Genomic DNA, 5,166 nt, shown 5'->3' on the forward strand with positions numbered 1-5,166 from the left:
TTGTAATTTTTGCAGATTGTCAAAGAAAATCATACAGGTTTGTGATGACGTGAGGGTGAGTAAATTAGTTTTCATTTTAGTTTAACTGTCCCCACCCGGGTTCTTGAGTAGTTTCATTAATGTGGTAACATTTCTCCATCTGGTATGCACTTGTGAAACTGTTACCTGGCAAATTCTAAAGTATTTTTGCTGGGAAAAAGTTAAATGTCTTGTAGATGAGAACAGATGTTAGCTGAAATCACTGCTGCCCACACTGCAAGCGAGAGTCAGTCGTCTGTTCGAATATCTCTTGTTGTCTTGTCTGTAAAAATGTCTGTCCTATGGAAAAACGTGTGTGAACACCATTGAGGCGTTAAACGTGGTCTTGATGAATTTCGTTAATGATTAAGTCTTTTCTTATAATGAGAGTGACAGGTAATTGGGAACAAGTCGTTTTGTGCAGGAATGTTTATGTCATAATTGAAGGCAGTGGGAGGCTTAATGTATCCGCTAGATGACGAATAAAATGTCAGCAATTTGCATAAAAGATCATCAGAGTTTTGTCAAATCATTTTTGTACAGCAGTTAAACAGTTTTCACTTTTTAGCATTTGTCATGTTATGTAATATCATTATTTCTGAGGTACAATGGAACATATGCTGTTAATTACTGCAGAGAATCATTTCGACAGTGTGTAAAAACTGACAAAATGTACAGTACCACACCATTAATGCAAGTTTCTAGGACAAGTCACTGACATAAAACATAAAATACCCACAGTACATGTACTTGCTAACATGACTAGTATCACCAAATCACTTACGAAATTCGTCTGTGCAAAGTTATTATATCCAATTTGTCAAGTCATCACCATGTAAAGCCAGTGTAACTTTTGCATAATACACAAGGAAAGGGACTTGTTTCCAGAAAAATCCACCCACAGGAATTACATCGGTAAAGCACAACAGAAGTTCACCCACCTAGAACGGTGATGACACCACTGAAATGATTTGGGCAATATTACAGCACAAATAGCACATATTTTTGTACGGATTAATTCATATAAGAGCTTTTACAAAAATGTGTGCTGCCTTTCCCCATAGACTTCTATTGTACTGTAAGTGCATTCATGTAAACATGATTGTTTGCGTGATTTTACAAACTGAGGGAGAAAGCCATTTTTTAATATTTTCATTTTTGGGGATCTAAAAATAAAATGAAAAGCTACCCAGTTTTTCAAGTCAAAATTATTATCAGTGGTAATCACCAGCATGAACCTGGAGCATTCCTTAAAGCATTGTGACAAACTGCATTTTTTTTCTTGTTTTGTGAAACTCACAAATAAGATCGTCATATATAGTACCTTGCACATCCCTCTAGCCCAGGGGTGTCCAAACTTTTCCTAAAGGGGGCCGGATTCGACGATGTGGAAACACTGGGGAGCCGGATATAGTTTGGACACCCCTGCTCTAGCCTATAAACAACACAGCATATAGCTTTCATTTCAAGCATTTTACTGCCAAGATTTACCTTTAAAGCAACTGAAATCACTGACATCAAGATGTGAACTCATATCTGCCTTTCCAACTTTCTCTAGCAAGCAAGATAACATTAACGGAATCAATATGCCTGAGGTCATGTACTCTTTTTTTTACACACCAACATCTTGAATTCAAAATGGCCACTAGCCCAGGGCTCCTTATTCGCCTCCCCTGTGAGTCAATTTTTTGGTCTGGTCGACTGGTTAAGTTTGACACACGGCAGAATGCAAGAGAAATGCTTTCAATGAGAGCTTGCTAGGCGGCCGCCGAGGTGTGCTCACAGGATCACAACGGCAACAAGCTGACCTTGAAAAACATATTATGAATGTGAAATCTGTGAATGTGTTTCAGAGTGAGGGAAAACTGAATTTCTCAAAGCAACAAGCAAACTCTTTCTTTCAGTTCTTGGAAAAGCAACAGCTACCTGGCAGCTACTAACTGGCAGCAGCTACTATTGTGGCAGCGCTCTGGTGCCCATAATTGATGGTGCACTCCTGACTGAAGGGAGGGAGGGAGAGAGAGGCTGTCCGTGATCATGGAGGTGGAAGAGGGCTGAGGCTCTTTGAGGTTATCTCACGCTGAGGGAGTGGAGCAGAAGTCGGTGTTGGTTGAGAGTTGCTGTGTGGCCTGTGTCTGCTTAGCTAGTGTCTAGGGAGAGAGAGAGAGAGAGAGAGAGAGACTTGAGAGGTTTCCACACAAAACTGGGGCACCAGCATCTTTTTTGCCGATGAACTCAAATCTGTGTCAGATGTGTTTTTTCTCCCACGTCACCTGCTGCCCACGTGCCTGTGTTTCGGCCCGTCTTAGAAGCTGAGATCCATGCGGTGTAAGAAGCACGGTGATGCTGATTGGTACACGGAAGGCTTGTCTTCACACGAGCTATAATCAATTATTCATGCTTGCAGCAACAAGTCACTCCTCTGATAATGCAATTAAAAATTAAATGGAGTATTTTGATAAACAAAACACAAGGATATTCCGAAGTCTTGTAAAAATTGTGTAAAAAAAAAACAACAAAAACAATCTTCTTTGGTTTTATCTAAATGTGAGTACGAGTTAGCACAGGATATCTCCCACGAGACACCATAAGGCATTCTAGCAGGGCTAAAAACCTCCTTCAGTATACACATGTGGACACATTTAGACACGCTGTGACTCACTCGTGTGCTCTTAGACATTGGCTCTCATTCTCTCTCTTTCATGTACGCACGCTGATATAAACATAATTGGCTTCCTTACATTCGGTCGGTAATGCAGATTGAGTCTGCTGAGGTATTGATGCATGAATCACGCACACACTCACAGCACATTCGCCGTCGTAGCAGGCGTACTGGAGCGTGAATGACTCGAATCATTAAAAATTTAATCCTGAGAGCCTCAGATCATCCCGTTACACACACATGGGGGGAAATGCACACATACACGCACACCTGTTTCTTCAATGTGAAAGAATATGCATTGCATATCTTTCAGAGGTCAGTCAGCTAAAGCTGAATGAGATCTTTCATTATCCTCTATGGTTGGTAAGGCTGGTGGCGATATGGAAATATTCTATTCTATTCGATTTGATTCTATTCCTTCTTATCTGTCAAAGCTATGTTCAGACAGCTTGATATCTGTATTTACTAACAGGTGTGACTCAGATTGTACACACAGCAGACAGATATCTGTATGAACAAGTAAACAATGTCAGTCCCCTTTTTGAATCCACTGAATAACATCTGTAACTATTATGTCATGGTATGGTTCTTTTGTCTAAATACATTGATTTGAAGTAAAACACTAAAAAATAAAATCAGTTTTTTTATTTCTTTGAATTTAGGCACATTATGAAAGTTTTAGGAAAAAATCATGTTGAGATTAAATGTAATAGTACAAAACTATCAATGCTATTAAAGATTAACTTTGAGTGTTAGATGATGGCCACGGTAATCTTAATGTAAAAACAAGGCAAATGAGCACACGCAATTAAAAATTAATATAGGCTGATACATATACTGCCTTTCAAAATGTTGTGATCAGTAATATTTGTTTTTTTTTATTTGAAAGAAATTAGTACTTTTTTAAGTAACAATGCATTAAATTGATCTAAAGCGACAGTTAAGTCATTTATAATGTTACAAAAGATTTCTGTATTAAATAAATCCTGCCTTTTGAATTTTTCATCAAAGATTCCTGGAAAAATGATTAGCATGAAATATTATGCAGCACAATTGTTTTAAACATTGAGCACCATTGAGTTTTTGAGAGCACTGAGTTCTTGAGCACCAAATCGGCATATTAAAATAATTGATATAGTATCATGGGGCACTTAAGACTGGAGTAAATAAAGAAAAAAAATCGTACTGATCCTAAACTTTTAAATGGTAGTCTATAAATTCAAAAATCATATATTAGATATGGTTTATGGATATTTGACATATAGAGTGGTGGCTAAAATTGTTAGAACACCTGACAGATCTGAAAATATTGACCTTTTTTTTTCCTCCAAAACACGTTTTTATTTCATAATGTTCATGAAACATGCAGATGGTTGTCTGAGCACAACAAATATCAAATGAAGTGAGTCGTACGGTTTTTATCCACTTTTAATTTTAATATTTGGTATGTCCACCTTTTGCAGCAATTAAGGCAGCACATCTCTCTGGCATAGTGTCAATATATTTCCTGAGAAATTCAACACTAATGTTATCCCATGCCTTGTGCAACTCAAGCCAAAGGCTTTCTTTTGAATGTTCGATAGATCTGTCCAGTTTATTTTCCAACTTGCCCCAAATTTGCTCGAGGGGTTGAGGTCTGGACTTTGCGGGGGCCAGTCCATCATTTTCAGTCTTCCAGCAGATTCCTTCCATTGCAGGTAGTTCCAGCAATAGTTCGTTTTATGGGTATTCCACTTCAACAAAAACAACTGAAACCTCTTAAATATGCCAAGAAGTGTTCTAACAATTTTGGCCACCACTGTACAATATTATAACATAAAATATTCCTGGTTTGTGCTGTTTTTCTGAGACGTCAATAGTCCTGGTATTTGTAATTTACAGCACAGAATAACTTCATGTCATACATGTCATAAATGTGCATATCATTAAAATCATTCATAGTCCTGAAAGTTTAAGATAATCACTTTGGTTATAGAATGCAGAATCTATTTCATGGCAATGTGTGAATGCCATATTTAGCAATCCAAATCGGACTGGCAATGGTAAAATGCTTCTTACTGTGTGCATGCACGTTGTCTACAGCTGTTTAATAAATGTACACAGCAGTACATTCATATATATGCCTGTTTCCCTTGCCTAAGCCTAACTAACTGCAGCTCTAGACTAACATTCAGAACCAGTGCCAGGTCAGAGAGAGGTCACAGACAGAGCGTTGGCACATCGGATTCATATGCAGCCAGACAACAATATTGTGATGGCAGTGATTACCAGCAATGGATATCCTTGAACAAGTGTGTTTGTATAAATGAACTCCCAGTCTTCTAGTTTAGGTAGCAAAAGATACTATACATATTTAATATTTGCAATAAATATTGCATAGCTACAGCGTTACTAGGACTACATGCTCACAATAGGTGTGTGTGTGTGTGTGTGTGTATATATATATATATATATGTGTGTGTGTGTGTGTGTGTGTGTGTGTATAT

The sequence above is a fragment of the Sinocyclocheilus anshuiensis genome, unplaced genomic scaffold, assembly GCF_001515605.1.
Source record: "Sinocyclocheilus anshuiensis isolate Anshui unplaced genomic scaffold, SAMN03320099.WGS_v1.1 scaffold681, whole genome shotgun sequence".
NCBI classification, from domain to species: domain Eukaryota; kingdom Metazoa; phylum Chordata; class Actinopteri; order Cypriniformes; family Cyprinidae; genus Sinocyclocheilus; species Sinocyclocheilus anshuiensis.